Genomic DNA, 18,716 nt, shown 5'->3' on the forward strand with positions numbered 1-18,716 from the left:
TTCTTTGCTGTCCCATTGTCTTTGCATATAAATAGATTGTCAGGTTTACCGACTCTTGAACATGCAACATATAATGGTCCATGGGAAAACAATCTGTATTCAGATCTATACCTCATGATTCTAATGATTGCCCTTGAGCTTTGTTGATGGTGATTGCTAATCGACCATTCCCTGTCCCGGTGTCCCGGTCGTCATTTACATCCCCCTGTTTCCCCCGGTGTCCCCGTTGTAGTTGTGTCCCTGTGTCCCGGTCGTCATTTATATTCCCTGTGTCCCGGGTCCCGGTCATCATTTGTATCCCGGTGTCCCGGTCTGTATATACATTCGTTTTTTAGTTTTGTTTTTCTCCTTTATTTTTTTCCTTTTTTTTTCTTTTTTAGCTTATTTAGATTTTTAGATTTTTTAGTTTTTTTTATTAGTTTTTAGTTTTTATTTCTTTTTAGTTTTTTTGTCCCGGTCGTCATTTATATCCCCCTGTTTCCCCCGGTGTCCCCGTTGTAGTTGTGTCCCTGTGTCCCGGTCGTTATTTATATTCCCTGTGTCCCGGTCGTCATTTGTATCCCGGTGTACCGGTCTGTATATACATTCGTTTTTTAGTTTTGTTTTTCTTCTTTATTTTTTTCCTTTTTTTTTCTTTTTTAGTTTATTTAGATTTTTAGATTTTTTAGTTTTTTTATTAGTTTTTAGTTTTTTTTTCTTTTTAGTTTTTTTGTAGTTTTTACCTTCTTTTTAGTTTTGTTAATTTTTTTTTTTACTTGTGTCCTGGTCGTCATTTATACTCCCTGTGTCCCGGTGCTTTGTTGATTGCTAATCGAACATTCCTTTTGTCCTGGTCGCTTTCTCTTTGAGTGTCGTCATTTATTAGTTTTTTCCTTTTTTTTTAGTTTTTTATTGGTTTTTACCTTTATTTTAGCTTATTTTTCAGTTTTTTCCTTTTTTTTAGTTTTTTTTTATTTTTTATTTTTTTTTAGTTTTTTACCTTTTTTTAGTTTTTATAGTTTTTTTAGTTTTTTAGCTTTTTTACTTTTTTTATTAGTTTTTAGTTTTTTTTTGTAGTTTTTGCCTTTTTTTAGTTTTTTCAGTTTTTTTTTTAGTTTTTTATTGGTTTTTACCTTTATAGTTTTTTTAGTTTTTTAGCTTTTTTATTTTTTTTATTAGTTTTTAGTTTTTTTTGTAGTTTTTGCCTTTTTTTAGTTTTTTCAGTTTTGACGTCACCTAATCCAGTTTTTTCAGGTGACGTCACCTGACACATCCATCCATCCATCCATCCATCCATCCACAGACAGACAACTTATTTTTATATATATAGATTTTTTATAGCTCATATAAAAGATATTGCTCATATCTACGTTCCTTCCTATAAATTCCAGCATCTGCAAATTCCAAATGGCACTAAACACGGCACTTTTGGTACCATGTCTAAAGTGGAAAAGCTGTGGCTAATGGTCTAGCAGAACATTTAAGAGTGATGTTTACTGGCTCATTTGAAAGCTATTGCTCATATTTAAGTGCTTTTTTTTTTATCAATTCCACCATCTGTAAGTGTCATATAGCATTGAAAACAACGCTTTTGGTGCCACTTATTAAGTAGAAAAGCTATGAAGTACAAAACAGATCCCCATTTATTGGTATCTGTTATGCTCCAAAACCCTTAACTGAGGTTTACAAAAAACCTCTCCCGTACACTCCCCCTCCCAGCCCCCTTAATAATTTTTGTCAACCGTCTGCTCACTAGTAACCTACTGCAACGTTAGCAGGGTACCACGCCATCGTAGATAGATGTTCAATGGCTCAATTTAAAGCTATTGCTTATATTTACTAGGCTTTTACAAATTTTTACTCCTATTAGATTTCATAGATTTCAATGTTAACTACTTTCTTGGGAGAGTTTACAATGAACTCATTGTCATGGTTGTAGCAGTAACTGCAACCTACCACAGCCCATACTAATCAAAAGTAAAAAACACGTTAATACAGTCTCTTTTCTTCTTCTTCTTCTTTTTTCCAGGCCTACCGGATTACCAGAACATCATAGAGAGACGCTTAAGAGCTCTTTCGAAAGCTATTTCTCATATGTACGTGGTTTTTTATAAATTCCGCCATCTACAAGTGCCATATCTCACGAAAAATGACACTTTTTATGCCATTTCTCAAGGGGTTGGGCTAGCGGGCTATCAGAATGTCGTAGATAGATTTTTAATATCTCATATAAAAGGTATTGCTCAAATCCACGTTCTTCCTATAAATTCCACCATCTACCGGTTTCAAATGGCACTAAAAACAGCACTTTTGGTGCCATGTCTCAAGCGGAAAAGCTGGGGCTAGTGGGCTACCAGAACTTCCTAGAGTTATGTTTAATGGCTCATTTGAAAATTATTGCTTATATCTACGCGCTATTTATCAATTTTACCATCCATAAGTGAGATATAGCACCGAAAACAAAACTTTTGGTGCCACTTCTTAAGTGGAAAATCCTGGAAGTATAAAACGGTATCATTGTAATAATTATGGTCCAAAACCCTAAGCCTTAACTAGAGGTTTGCAAGAACATCCCTGTATGTTTCTGCTCCAGGTCCTCTTAATAATCCACGCAATTTAAGTTCTACAAACACCAGTATATTACATTAGATTATTAGAGGCGTGGTTCTGTTAGTACAGCGCAGGACTTCAAATAAGATTATCTTGCGTTCGATTCCTGCTTTTTTTCAATCATGATTTTGTCCTTCTTTTGATTTATAATCCACTATATTTTGCAAATGTGTTGCACTAATTTCTTGAAGCATATCCCGGGAAGGCTCATTTTGAAGCTATTACTCATATCTACGTGCTTTTTATCAGTTCAACCATCCATGACTGCCATGTAGCACTAAAAATTGCACTTTTGGTGCCACTTCTTTATTGGAAAAGTTTGGAAGCATAAAACAGTACCATTGCAATAATGCAAAGCCCTTAACTGGAGGTTTATAAGAGCCCCTCACGTAACCCCCTCCAAGACCCCTCTTAGTAAGCTTCATAAATCATCTACTCATATTAAAAGTAAAAGATTATTGTGAAAACAAATTCACTTAAACTAAAAACTTTTCAACTAAAAATTTATCAAAAATTAAGCTTGAATTATCGACAGTTTTGAATTGAACCTTCAAACTTCACTCTGCGATGAAGCTTGTGTGCTAGTTCTAACGGTGGTAATTGAAGGAAAGGGACATCATTGTCCCCTTAGTTTTTTGCTCCTGCCTAGGTTTTGAAAAACACCTTTGTGCGGTCATTTCATTGGAAAGGGCACTTTTTTTCATTTGAAAAAAAATGAACGAAACAACCGAAAATAAACTTTGTGGGAATATACTATCAAGTCAAATTTTTAAGAAGCGATTAGATATAAAAATAAACTTTTAAATGAGCCCTTAAACCACTCTTTTTTTTCTACAGTAGCCTTCTAGTTTCTGCTAGTCAGTAGGCGATTCAGGCGAGGTTCGCCGGGTAAAAATAGCCTTTTGTTCATCGAAAAACAAACGTTCCTGAAAAACATGTATTTTTCGTAAAGTATGGATAATAAACGTTTTGTTATATACTAAAAGTTTTTCGTTGCTGTCGGGGTTGTCTGCAGTTTTTTTTCTATAAGTGTCTTATCTCCCCTAGATCGACAATGATTAGATATTATATTAAAAAATAAGTTTTGACTGAAAGTGAGGAGCGACATTAAAACTTAAAACGAAAAGAAATTATTCCTTATAAATAAAAAAAAAATCATGGCAGGATTGCTTCTACAATAAATTTTAATCAAAAACGAGCAAAGATTAATTTAAAAAACAAAGTTTTTCCGAGGAAAGTAAAGAGCGAGGTTTAAACTTAAAACGAACAAAAAATTATTACTTTACAGCCTATCTAGTATCATAGGCAGCCCAATAGCGCTGCCTAAGTAAAGAGCGATGTGGGTACAATGTATTATTTATTTTATTTTTTGTTTAGACCAGGGCACTTCGTATCGAAGCAATTGTCGTACAAACTTCGAAAAGGGCTCATTCGATTGGAAATTGAAAGAACTAGTGTCCGTTTGATAGTCGAAAGTAATTGGAGGGCAACCAACCCCCTCCCACGCCCACCATTTCCCCAAATAAATTCAGTCAAAATTTTGAGATAGCCATTTTGTTGAACATAGTTGAAAGATTCGGGAATTATGTATTTGAGGATGACACCCCCCCCCCGAGCTCTAAGGACAAGGTTTGTAAGTTATGCCATGTGGGTATTTAAGGTTTATATAGAAAGGGTGATCGTATAAATTTCGGAGGGGGCTCATTGGATTGCTAATCAGAAGTTTTAGTACCCTTTTTGAGGTTCGGAGTGATCGGAGGGTGGATACTCCCCCCACACACACACCTCGTATTTTCCCGAAATGCATATAATAGAAATGTGTTGGATATGTGTTGTCTTAGAAACTTCGAAAAGATCTCATTTGATTGAAAATTGAAAGGAGCAGTGCTCTTTTTCATATTCAGAAGTGATTGGAGGGTAACTAGCCCCTCTTCCACGCCCACTATTTCCCCAAACATATCCAATCGAAATTTTGAGATAGCCATTTTGTTCAACTGAATTCCAAGGTCCGGAAATTATTTCTTTGAGGATGACAACCCTTTTTGATTGAAAATTGAAAGGACCAGTGCTCTTTTTAATATTCAGAAGTGATTGGAGGGTAACTAACCCCCCTTCCACGCCCACTATTTCCCCAAACATGTCCAATCGAAATTTTGAGATAGCCATTTTGTTCAACTGAATTGGAAGGTCCGGAAATTATTTCTTTGAGGGTGACAACCCCCCACAGCCCACAGGGCAAGGGTTATAGGTTATGCCCTGGGAGCATATAAGGTATATATAGAAAGGGTGATCGTAAAAACTCCGGAATGGGCTCATTTAATTGGAAATCATATGTTTTAGTTCTCTATTTAAGATTCATACTGATGAGAGGGTGGACCCTTCCCCCACACTCACAACTTGTATTTTCCCTAAATACATCTACTTAAAATTTAAGATGGACATTTGTTGTCGTAGAAACTTTGAAAAGAGCGCATTCGATTGGAAATTGAAAGGACCAGTGCCCTTTTTAATAGGCGATAGGGATTTGAGGGCAACTAACCCCCCTCCCACGCGTGCCATCTTCTTCCACAGATCCAGTCAAAATTTTGAGATAGCCGTTTTGTTCAACGTAGTTCAAGGTCTGGAAATTATGTCTTTAAGGATGACAGCCCCCTATAGCTCTCAGGGCAAGTGTTGTAAGTTATGGCCTGGGGTTAAATAAGGTGTATATAGACAGAATGATCGTATAAACTTCGGGGGAGGGGGCTCATTAGATTGTTAATCAGAAGTTCTAATGTCTTTTTTATGATTCCGAGTGATCAGAGGGTGGATACCTCCTCCGCCACGCACCTCGTATTTTCTCGATTGGCATCTGATAGAAATTTTGAGATGTCTTAGAAACTTTGTTGTTTTTTGTTGTTTGATGTCTTAAAAACTTTGAAAAGAGCTTATTCGATTGGAAATGGAAAGGCCGAGTGCCCTTTTTAATATTCGAAAGTAATTGGAAACCAACTAACCCTCCCTCCACGCCCACCATTTCACCATACCATTCAATCCAAATTTTTAGATAGCCATTTTGTTCAACGTAATTGAAAGATCCAGAAATTATGTCTTTGAGGACGACACCGCCCCAAACCATTCAATCCAAATTTTTAGATAGCCATTTTGTTCAACGTAATTAAAAGATCTGAAAATTATCTCTTTGAGGATGACGCCCCTCAGAGCCCTCAGGGCAAAGGTTGTAAGTTATACACTGGGGGCATATAAGGTATATATAGAAAGCGTGATTGTAAAAACGTTCGAGAGGGCTCATTGGATTGGTAATCAAAAGTTCTAGTGCCCTTTTTAAGATTCAAAGTGATATAGGTTGGAAGACTTCCCACAACTCGTATTTTTCCGAAATGCATCTGATAGAAATTTTGAGATGGCCGTTTATTGTTGATGAAATTTCGAAAACAGCTCATTCGATTGGAAATTGAAAGAGCCAGTCCCCTTTTAAATTGTCAAAAGTGATTGGAAGGCAACTAAACTTCCTCCCAGACCTACCATATCCCCTAACGCTTCCAATAAGAATTTTGAGATAGTCATTTTGTTCAACGAAATTGAAAGGTCTGGAAATTGTGTCTTTGAGGATGACAACCCCCACAGCCCTCACGGCAAGAGTTGTAAGTTATGCCCTGGGGGCATATAAGTTATGTATAGAAAGGGTGATCGTATAACCTTTTGAGGGGGCACATTGGATTGGCAATCAGAAGTCCTAGTGATATTTTTAAGATTCAGAGTGATCGGAGGGTGGATACCTCGCCCACACCTCGTGTTTTTCTGAAATGCATCTGATTTTAATTATGAGATGGCCATTTGTTGTCGCGTTCTGTGTGCGCGTTCGATTGCAAATTGAAAGGACCAGTGGCCTTTTTAATAGTACAAAGTTGTTGGAGGATGACTACCCACCCCCTCACGCCCACCAGTTCCCCAAACACATCCAATAACGAATTTGAGGTAGCCATTTTGTTCAACGTAATTGAAAGGTTTGGAAATTATGTTTTTGAGGATGGCAACCCCCCACAGCCCTGAGGGCTAGAGTTGTCAGTTATGCCCTGGGGGCATATAAAGTATATATAGAGAGCGTGATTGTAGAAACTTTGAAGGGGCTCATTAGCTTCATTATCAGAGGTTCTAGTGCTCTTTTTAAGGCTCATATTGATCGGAGGGTGGATACCCCTCTCCCACAACTTGTATTTTCCCGGAATGCATCTGATAAAAAATATGAGATGGCCATTTGTTGTCGTAGAAACTTCGAAAACAGCTCATTTATCAGAAATTCAACGCTTCAGTGCCATTTTTAATAGTCGAAAGTGATGGAAGGGCACCTAAACCCCCTCCCTCGCCCACCGTTTCCCCAAACACGTTCAATCAAAAATTTGAGATAGCCATTTTGTTCAACGTATTTGAAAGACCCAGAAATTATGTCCTTGATAATGACAACCCCCCACATCCCTCAGGGCAAGGTAAGTTATGCCCTGGGGCGTATAAGGTATATATAGAAGGGGCGATCTTATAAACATCGGAGAGGCCCCGTTAGATTGGTACTCAGAAGTTCTAGTGCCCTTTTTAAGATTTAGAGTGATCGGGTGGTGGATGACCCCCACCCTCGAAACTTCGTATTTTTCCGTAACCCATCTGATAAAAATTTTGAGATGGTCATTTGTTGTCGTAGAAACTTCGAAAAAGACTCATTTTTGTGCCCTTTTTATCAGTGAGAAGTAATTGGAGGGCAAAAAGACACCCTCCACACCCATGTGTTCCCAAATCATATCTAACCCTTAACTGGTAGGATGTTTTTATAACAGGCATGGTAGGTTGACCCAATCTTCTGAAGTGTAACCAGTCAATAAAATATTTAGATGGAAACGAGACCTTTTATTTTCAAATATATTGACATAACTACCGTTGAAACCAATTAAAATTGGTTTTTAGATGCAACTTGAGCAAACAGTTACTGCATTTTCCTTACAGACACTATTTTTAAAGATGACATAGCATAGGGTAGACTTGCGGTCTTTTCCTTGGGACAGATACCAACATCAAGCTCATTTGGCTGCAGAATGTTGTTCCCCAGTATTCTGGCTTTCTTCGAAGGAAATCCCAGCAACCTGGCATGTAAGTCAACGAGTTCTCGTGGCAGAACTTTGTTTAAAGATCTGATGGTGCAAAATGGTTGGACCAAAGCCATACCTAACCTTATGAGGACCTCACGGCGGGAAATACTCTTCTCTTAATAGCTAGTTTCATTTACAAGTACAGAAACGTTTACACCAGCAACTTCTAATGGAGAAAAAAACACTGTCTTTGGCCAACGGCGTTTTCTACGTCTTGTGGTATAGTTCGCGCATTTCTGGTCCAAATTTTCAACTTCACTCTTTGTTGAGTTGTAAGATTCAATAATTTCCGGTTTGCCCATGTATTCGTCGACTTTAGACGTGTGATGCATCGACGATATCAATACGACGGCCTTGGGTTTCATTGGCACATATGAAACCACTATTTTATCACTTTTAAAGCCAAACAGTACACTCCCTTCCTGGTGTGTTTTGTTTGGCAGGAAACTGTCAGGTATTTCACGCTTGTTTTTCTTTGAAGTCCCTACATAGGTCAGCTTCTATTTCAGAAGCTAATCCACGAGCTGAGCGGAACTGTACCAATTGACGGCCATGATATTTCTGCCTGAGCCAGAGATAGTCCTCGTCAAAGTAAGAGCTGTCCTAGTTGGTACCAAAAGATGCTCAGATTCGAGTACCTTCGTCTCCTTTCCACAGTAAATGAACGCGTCGCAGAGATAGAAACTAAGAGCATCTGCTAGGTATTGCATTTTGATGCCGTATTTATTGGGTTTTGTAGGAATTTACATATGAAAATTACATCTGCCTCTAAACCCGATAAGCATCTTGTCGTTAGTGACGATGTCTGAAGGAGAGTCAAGTTTGCTGCAGTTTCCAACAAACTGATTGTATCAAATATAGGTGCAAGCGTCGTTCCTCTTGCTAGATGGGTCGACGGATCGTCAAAGCGAAGGCAGACCTCAATGTAGAGGAACCTTTTCAGGCTCATGGTCGCTCAAAAAATATCTGTCCCAGTTCCATCGCTAGTTGAATCTTTGTTTCCTGACTTGAAAACTCCGGCAAAGTATATTAGACCAAAAAATGCCCGAAGTTCTACCTGATCCGTTTGCTTCGTAAATGCCTGTTTATCCAGTAGATCGGCTGCAAAATTCGCACGACGGAGATCCATTTTTCTGTTGTAATGCTCCACCACTACATCAATAATATTTTCAGAGAAAAAAAAACAAGCAGTTTCTGGTTGCAAAGGTTGACCTGTGCGTGCTGGTCCTTTGGGACCAGCTCGTTCAGTTCCGATGTTTATAGCTCTGGCTCGGCTCGGGGGTGGTGCACTTTCCGACCACTTTGTTGTTCTGTCACATCCTAGTAGCACATCCTTGCGGGTCCATCTTTGGTTCTCTGAGAAAGAGGCACATTCTCGAGGTCTGACTGACCTCGGGCTGGTGACGGCTGTTCTCTGATTTGACTTGAAAGAGCGGTAGCTTCATTGGACTCTCCTGCGCTTTCTTCTTATGATGAAATTTCATCTGGAACAAGGTTTTCCTGCTCGTCATTCGATGGTCTGAAGTCATCGTCGTTCCGGGTGTCGGATCCACTTGATAAATTGTCATCTTCTTCAAATATCTGAATGATATCTTCCTCTGTAAGGCGATTCTTAGCTCGGTTATCCATTCTTTCTCTAAGGTAAAAGAAATTATAAAAGTTTTCCATACGAATCACTTTTCGACGCTGAAATCCGGAAAGAAAAGGTAAAAAAGGCCAAAACCGGGAAATTAAAAAGTGAAATCCAACTAGAATTTACGAAAAACAATTAAGTCGTTCTTGGCAATGACGGAAACGTGCAATACTAGCGACAAATATCATATTTCTTAAAAAACTAAGTCTTCATTTCCTTTTTTTGTAACGTTATTGGAGGGTGGGGTCAAAATGACACCAGACCATTCTTACCTCCTCTGCCTTTTGTGCCAGGTACTCGACTGATTGCATGCTTCAACGCCACCACGTTTCCGGAAAATACACGAGAAAACAGCACTTTGCTCCTAACGGCATAGGAGGAACTCACTCTATAAGGGCCCTTGGGGTCAAAAAGACCCCACCTTGCCAGTTAATGGCTAATCCAAATTTTTATATAGCCATTTTGTTCAATGTAGTTGAAAGATCTGGAAATTATTTCTTTGACAACCTCCATACCTTCTCAAGAACAGAACAGAATTTTCACTTTACTAAAAAAATGGCTGTGGATTATCAGTTTAGTATACATATACTGATATATATTCCTTAAAGTTTTAATAAATATTTAGATTATTAAAGTTTAACCATTTTAAACTTATTTTGTTCATTTAAATCATACAATAAATAACCGAGTCAAACTGAAAACGAGCAAAAATTAGCATGAGTAGGGCTGAAAACCCCCATGCCTTCTTAAGGCCAGAATATGATTTGCACTTTACTGAAAACAAAATACATCTAAAATGTTTTCACTTTGTTTTTATTTGTTTAAAATGTTTTTACTATATATATGAAGGAGGAAGTCCTCCCCCTTGCACTCCAATTACAGGCGAGTGTCCGGTGCGCTTTTTAAGAGTAACATGAGATTGAAGGCTAAGCAGCCCTTCTCTCAGGCCCATTCGTTTTCCAAGCGCATCCAGTAAAAATGTTGAGGCAGCCATTTTGTTCAGCATAGTAGAACGATCCAGCAACTATGTCTTTACGGATATTAGGCATGTCAATCCCCCATAATTATGCAATTGGCCCATTATGCTTTAAAACTAAATGTTGCAATAAGATGAATCAAAAGGCATTGTGTTAAATGGTTGCCAATAAGATACCTCAGCAATATATCGAGAACGAGTGGGAATATCAAGGTGAAACTTTTGGGGATACTACTATTACTACTTGGAAAAGCTTTGTAGATTAGTTTATTGTTGTCAGACTACGTACTCACATTTGACTCGAAAATCAATATTCCGGTTTTTTATACTTGGCTTTTGTGTTTTCAGTAAAGCGCTAGTTTTCTATAATCCTAGATATATAGGAAAACATAATTAGTGGATTTATTCGTACTAATTTTATTGATATATGTTAGATAGGCTGTAAAGTAATCATTTTTGTCCGTTTTAAGTTTCGACTTCGCTCTTTACTTTCCCTGGGAAAACTTCTTCTTTTTTATTAATTCTATGAATAACGCCAGGACTAAACCATTGGTCATTCGGCCCCTGAACGCACAATCTTTTTTGTGTATTTGTGTATTATTAGGTTTTTGTGTAATATACCCTGGTTGCCGAACATAAAGGAAAGCTCAATTATTTTTAAGTGACATGGGGCGACTACTAAGTATTTGAATTGAGTAAAAAACTTATAAGATTTTTAATTTATATACCAGGCATGGGGGAGGGTGGGACTAAGGGAGGAATCATCTAGTTTTCTATGCTCTGGGATCCCTACCTCATGAGGAATTTGAAAATTCATGGCATAAAAAGGTTTTTTGGGTTGTAACCTATGTCCACCTTTTTCCGCTAGGAAGACCAAAGATGAGTGAGAAGAAGGAAACTGTGTAATTCTAAGATGAAGTATGCTCTATCCTAGCAAAACTTCTGACCCCCCTCGGATAAGTTATTTGCTGATTCTTACCCCTTTCTATGAATATCTATGAATGTCACTGTGTTTACTTTGACTTTATATATTATTGGCATTTTGTAAATGCTGCCAAGACATTTTTGTTGCATCACAGAGATAAAAAGAAGATATGGAGGGCAATTTTTTGTTAATTTTCGCTATTTATTCTGTTCTTCCATTCTGAGAATTGGCGTGACCCGATTGATGATGAAATCTAACTGTCAAGTTTCCGGATTCCCATATTTACTTCTTTTTTTTTACTCTATGGGTAGCCCATAATTTCATTAGATTAAACTGATTTCTATGAAAAAAATCTAAACTTGTAATTTGAGGATTTTATTATGAAGAAAATGTTATCAAACATTTTGAAAGCACAGAATTTAGCTTATTTCAACTGTTTCTTGCGTTAAAAAAAGAAAAAAAAAGTTTAAAATTATAATTCGTAGATTCAAATTCTTCAAGATCACATATTACTGTATTATATTACTACAATAAAAGTAAAAGAGTAGATATGACAATTTTTGAATTTTACAAACGGAGCAAAACCACAGTTTTGAAGGATTTGTAGGAATAGTTTAATGTTGACATTTCGAAGACGAAATAGTATATACAAACCACAGTGTGTAGCGAAAAGTGGTGTGGCTTAATTATGGGATTTAATAGCAGATTCAATTATAAGAGCTTGTCCTTGGTACTGAAACTTGTTTTTTGTTTTAATACCAGAGGGTTCTTAAAAAACAGTAGTCGTCTAAACCAAAGGCTGGTGTCTACTACCTTCTATAAATTTAATATGCCTGTGTCCACGGGGGTGCTACGGCGTTCGAACCCCTCTCCTTCAAATTTTGTCCGACTCGTAAAAATGTAACAAAAATACATGTAAACAAATGTATGATGTGTTTTTTAAAGTTTTTTATACCCCTACCCCCTTATAAAAATAACCCCTCCCACCTCAACAAAATCGTGGATACAGTATTGCCTGTGGTGTTTTAAACAGAAGCTAAATAACCACTTGGGAGATTCTTAGGGAAACAACAGCCAATTTTTGAAAGAGTTGAAGATACATCATTTGGTTTTGGATATATTTTCTTGCATATATAAGGCTACATATGTTGATAGGTGTCTTCAGCCTCGTTTAATTTCTACGTGGTTTCAGCGATAGCTGCAACCGAGTAAAGAGAGAAACACGACCCATAGTAACCGGAAGTTTGAAAACACCTTTAAAAAACGCCGTCTGGTCTGAAAGAGTTGCTGTTTGAACCTGATTCAGGAGAAATAACTTCTATATCAGTTAATATTAATAGTTAAACTTCGCTGTGAAAACAAGTTTGTGGGAATTTTGAAGAAGAGCTCGAACCCCTTGAAATGACTTCTTGGTTTCAGCGAGAGCTACAACCTTTTAAAGAGAGAAACACGGCCCATAGTAACCGGAAATTTGAAAACGTGTTTAAAAACCGCCGTCTGGGCAAAAAGAGTTGCAGTTTGAACCTGATTCAGGAGCAATAACTTCTATAACAGTTAATATTAATAGTTAAACTTCTTTGTGAAGCCAAGTTTGTTGGAATTCTGAAGAAGAGCCTGAACCCCCTTGAAAATGACGTCGGATCGGAATGAAAAGTGAAAGGATGCCGCTATATTTGTATAAGAGGCATTTGTGTAAACTAACCACTTAACTTATTTTTGTTTTGACTACTTAGGGTAGTCGCCATACTAAAATGTTGAGAAACTACCAAGGCTGAGTTCCAGTGAGAGTTGTGATTTTTCTATCAGTGCTAACTTGTCAATCTTAGGCCTATATTCTCTCGAGTTAAAAGAATTCTATATTGCATTTATGTTTTGCACTGCAGTTTTCTAATGATTTCAAGTTTCAACTTCGCTCTTTACTTCCGTTAGATTTTTTTTTAATTCTTTGAGGTGCTTATAAATTTATTCTTGTTCTTCCTTTCATATGCAGTCTTGCATAAATCAAACTTAAATCGATCGTGATGTACTTATCAGCTTTAAACACTATGATCTTTCATTCTTTATGAATAAAAGATCATAAAGAACAGATCATACGCTAAATAAAGAACAGAACTTGTCAATAATAACCGAACAGAATTTTGATAATAATATCAAAATAATATCCTTTTAATCCTAATTTCTAAAATGTAAAATGCATTAATTTTATAGTTAAATATACAAAGTTGCTAGCATAAGAACATTTGTATAATTTGATAAAAGGAAGAAAATCCCCCGAAGTAGGGTCTTTCGTCTTGAATTAAATTTATTTGTGAAACCCGTTTACAGAAACAGTAAAAGGACACAGCATAAATAAGAAAAAAAAAACATAGACAAAAAGTGAACATTTATTTTAGCAAAGAAACGGGAACATATAAGTGTAGCTAGCATGGGCGTTTCGATGGGGAGGGGTTTTGAACCCCCTCCTCAATTTTTTTGTCTGACTCGCGTAACAAAAATGCATATATTTTTTTACGTTTTTCAGTTTTTTGTACCCCCTCCCCCATCTGGAAAAAATCCTGGCTGCGGGCCTGGTAGCTAGCCTATAATACTAGAGGAAGAAAAACTGACAACACAATTATAAATCCAACAAGATGGTTGACCTGCTAACCACGGGTGACCTGCTGTTTTATTCATATGCTTTTCACAAAGCTCTGAAACTGTGATTTCCGACTTTACAAATCCTCAGTCGGTTTTTTCCAACCAACAAAACTAAAAAAAAAGAAAATGATAAATTGTTTATTTAAAGCATTGTATACCACTCCAGTGTGTTGCCAACCCCTCACTTTGTCCCGACAGGGTAATCTGCTTTTGTCGAAAACAGAAACAAAACTGGCCAGGTTTACCCCTTTGGTCGAGAGTATCACTTCTTGGCCGAAAAGTGTCTTTTGGCACCATTTAAGAACTCAAGATACTACAAAAAGTGGCACATTTTTTAGCCATGGAAATATAGAAGAGAGCTGTAGTGGCAGGTGCAGCCTGCCTAAATTTTGTATATCTGATTCAGTTTTAAAGGCTCTCTAAAGGGACTTTGCGCATTGTTATAATAAGATGTTTTTACTAGGGTCAACTGGGTGATTTCCTCCCCCTCCCCCTTCCTGGATCCTCCCTCTTCGTAGTTTCTGAAAAGAACACCCTTTTTGGGTATTCTCATTGAAAAATGCCCGTTTTTACTGTCTTCATTTGAAAAGCGATAAATTTACCCCCTTAGATATTGAAAAACACGCTTTGTCCACCCCTCCTAGATTTTTGTGAACGCTACTTATGTTATTTCATGTCATATTTCCTTTGCACAATCAAAAATAACCAAATTAATGAGGTTTTAGATCTTTTTTGGCCCAATTTTAAAAACGATTAAATTTGCCAAAATATGACAATATCTTGATAATCATTAAATTTTAATTGATAGCCATTTTCAATTTCTTTTTTTTTCTTTACACCAATCATGGGGAATCAAAAATTGAAGCGGTAAATTCATCTCACTTTTTGCGGCTGACAATTTTTTTTCAGAAGGGTTTGAAAATGTCACTAAATTTCTACAATTAATTATGGTAATATCCAAGGATTGTTACTTGGGGGGGGGTATTAATAAAAAACTCAAAAACGCATCAAAAATTGGTTTTATGTGCATTTTTATTATGTAATGAAAGTCGGACAAGCATTTAGGTGTTTCAAACCCCCTAACTAACCTCCCCCTGACCACGGCCTCGGTAATATCAAAGCAAAGAAAATAAATGAAAAAGCAAACTACAAACAGCTTCAAGTTACAAAATATGACAATAAAACTTAATAAGCAAACGTAAATTATAATTCTAAGTTCTGAATATAATCTTCTGTTCCAAAAATTCACCCCAATAATTCCACTGCAAGTAGGTACACAGCTGTAGTGCAGGGTGCATAATACTCTGGTACATGTTAATGATGAGCTGCTAATGACGCTAGAATTGGAAATGTATATTTATCTATGTATTAGGATTAAAGGGCCAGAGGCACAAATTTAGGAAATTTTGAGGGAGGCAAAATGTATTTTCCAAGATCAAGGGAGGGGGTAAATTTGACGTTTTTCAACATAAAAACACCAAAAACGACATTTCCCAATAATATGGGGGCACCCATGAAAAATCCTTTATCGAAATATGGGGGCAGGGGCAAGTACCCCATCTCCCAATTGACACCACTGATAAAGACCTTTATTGGCTAGAGCTGAAGACGCGTAATAGCAGCAGTAGCGAGCAAAGCAAGTGGAAAGAGGCAATTATATATTTGCAAACGCCCATCATTAGGAAAGGCAGGGACACCAATTTACAAAGATATAGGGGGATAATTATTTTTAAATGAGTTCACAAATAAAGGCGTTTTTCAAAATCTAGAAGGGGGAACATTTCGTTTGTGTTTCTTCGATTTTCTTTAACGAAAATGCCACAAAGAGTATTTTTCAAAATGTAGGGAGGGCAAATTTTTTCCTCTGGGTAAGGACCGAATGCACAACCTAGAGGAGAGGACGGATGCGAAATTGCTGGTATGTTTTCTATGTCACATTTAGCCATTTAAGTACATATTTTAAAGTACCTGCATTCAAAAGCTCAAAGAGTTTCAAAACAATGTGATTGTGGCATTTTGTGACAAAATTTGGTCCTATGTTGTGAAAAGTGTCGCAAACCCCAATTAAAATTGTTCAAAAAGTACCACTTTAGAAACCTTGCTATTGAGTAAAGTATTTTGCTGAGTAATCTAGAACTTGAGAAAAATTTTCGTTTCTTGTCAAATTAAATAAAGCGCTTAAATGTTGTAAGGAATAATTCTGAAGCTAAATTATTTTAATCACGAAGTTCACACTTGTCTGTCTTTTGCTATGAGACAGAACTGTAAAAGAGCTAACTTTTACCAATTTAAGGAGAGTATAATAAGAGACTTGTAATCTGAGGTGACTAGTTTGATAGTAATTTAGATTGCTACTGCAACGGCTTGTCACTAAGAAAAAAGTGCCTAAAATAAGTGAGCGGACTCTTGTGAGGATATGTCTTGCAGGACATTCTGCATTAAAATGTCCAATGATTAAAATAATAATCAACTAATCTTAAATGATTAAAATTTAATCAACAATAATGATTAAATGATCAACTAAATCTACCGAATTACATATCTAAGATTTTGAGAAAAAAGCAAAGGTTTGAAGGTTGTACATAACCGTTTTCTAATATTGGAGGAGGGGGCTGTCGTAAAAGCTATGATGGGCCTTAAAGGGATGCCTTGCTTATGTAACTTTGGTAGACCATAGAATTTTAGACAAAAGCTGTCCCAGGGGAAAAATTTATTATATAATCGTGGAGTAATTTTACCATTTTGTTTTAGATCTTTTAATTCATTTATGATTTTGTTAGCAAACTGTTAAACTAAATGGCGCCCCAGCAGATGCTGCGATTTTTATGCTGAGTTCAAATATATGAGCTTTAACAAGATTAATCTTACCCATCAAAAGTTTCAAGCCTGAGAAAATCTGTATTATTTTTAAAAAAGGGTGAAACAGCCCTTAAAAGTTAGAGAATCCTAATGAAAATCGCGCCATCAAATTCAGCATATCACAGAATTCCACTGTAGAGGTTTCAAGCTCCTATCTGCAAAAATGCCGATATTTTTTTGCCATAAGAAAGATTATGGATGCGTGTTGATTTATTTGTTGTTATTTGTTTTGTTTTTTTTTTTGCTTTTCCTCAGGGTTGACTATATCAGCACAGTTTTACTAGAATATTGCAAGACGGCTCACTTGGACAGAAATTAAAAGTTGTATTGCCCTTCTTGAGTGACCATGAATTGGAGGGCAACTAGGACCCCTCCTACGCTCATTTTCTCCCAAAGTAACCTGACCAAAATTTTAAGATACCCGTGCTGTTCAGCATAGTCGAAAAATCAAATAACTATGTCTTTGAGGATGACTTAATCCCCCACAGTCCCCAGGGGATGTGCTGCAAGTTATAAACTAGTAGTATAGAATTAGGCATTACTGAACTAACGCCTGGAGCTCTAAGGATTGTAGCCTAAACCTCATGCTTATACCCTAAAGATCATTAGCACTACTTAATATTCAGTAATCCCATGACGATTCAATGAATGGGCATCCATATCCGATCTCACAGGGACCCCCAATATCCCTCCCTCAACTTCCCCACTTTTTTGGACTTACAGTTTTTTGGAACTTAGAATTTTTGTTGGATTTAAACGTATTATATTAAAAGGTGCTGACTATTAACGTAGACATGGTGATGATAGAAAAAAATAACGAAAAATAAAAACGCATTTAAAATAAAAAAACTAATGGAAAAAAAATAAAAATGAAAAAAACGAAAAATAAAAACAGATTTACAAACGAAAAAAAATAACGAAAAAAAAATTAAACTAAAAAATAGTGCAAAATAAAAGAAAAAATTCAAAAAATAACAGGAAATAAAAATAAATTTAAAAATTGTTTCTTGAAATAGGATGGAAATAAGCAGCCATTTTTCAAAAATACCAAATATTTTCTTCAAAATGTTTTACTGCTTGAAATAAGATGAGGAAATATGGGAACTTCTGGCTCAAGTTGTATTGGTTCTTGAAATAAGATGGAAATAAGCAAATGCATTATTCAAGATACCAAATATTTTATTCGAAATATTTTATTGCCTGAAATGAGGTAAGGAAATATGTAATGGTGTTGCTCAAATTGTATTGTTTTCTTGAAATAGGATTCAGATAAGCATATGTATTGTTCAAAATATCAAATATTCTCATCAAAATGTTTTTGCTGCTTAAAATAAGATGAGGAAATATGTGATGGTGTTGGTCAAAACACATTGGTTCTTGAAATAAGATGGAAATTAGCAAATGCCTTATTCAAAAATTCAATTATGCTTAATACAAAAATATTTTATTCGAAATGTTTTACATTCCTATGAGGGAATTGATACAATAATGCCTTTTGAAGAGTATTGCTTAGTATTGAGGAATGCATAAAGTCGAAAATAATAAATTCATATATATATTAAGCGATGATACGACAGCCCTATGAGGGAAATGATGCAAAAAACTGTTTTGAAAAGTGTTTTTTAGTATTGGGGTGTGTATAAAGTTGTATATATTTTAAGCGGTGATAGGACAGTACTATGAGGGTAATGATATATTAGAGCCTTTTGAATCCGAGTGTTTTACTTGGTAGCTGAATACCAACACAATTTTTAAAGCACTTTTGACTAGAACAAACTCAGCTATTTGGTGAATTCCAAATATTTTAATTGGTGACTTAGTATCAAAACTTAATAGAAAAGCTCGTTTGCTTAGAATAAACTCAGCTAGTAGGTAAATTCCGAGTGTCTTAGTTGCTAAATGAGCATCGAAAATTTAATAAAAGCACGTTTGACTACAATGAACTCAGGTAGTTGATAA

At 36.2% G+C, this 18,716-nt stretch overlaps 1 protein-coding gene across 1 annotated transcript in view; it reads left to right on the plus strand.

The window, feature by feature from the left end:
- LOC136032273 (calcium uniporter protein, mitochondrial-like) overlaps positions 1 to 18,716 on the plus strand; it is a 183,860-nt gene that overhangs the window by 54,434 nt on the left and 110,710 nt on the right. The gene's annotated exons all lie outside the window — the stretch shown is intronic.

This window comes from Artemia franciscana, chromosome 10 (assembly GCF_032884065.1).
Source record: "Artemia franciscana chromosome 10, ASM3288406v1, whole genome shotgun sequence".
In the NCBI taxonomy this organism is placed as follows: Eukaryota; Metazoa; Arthropoda; class Branchiopoda; order Anostraca; family Artemiidae; genus Artemia; species Artemia franciscana.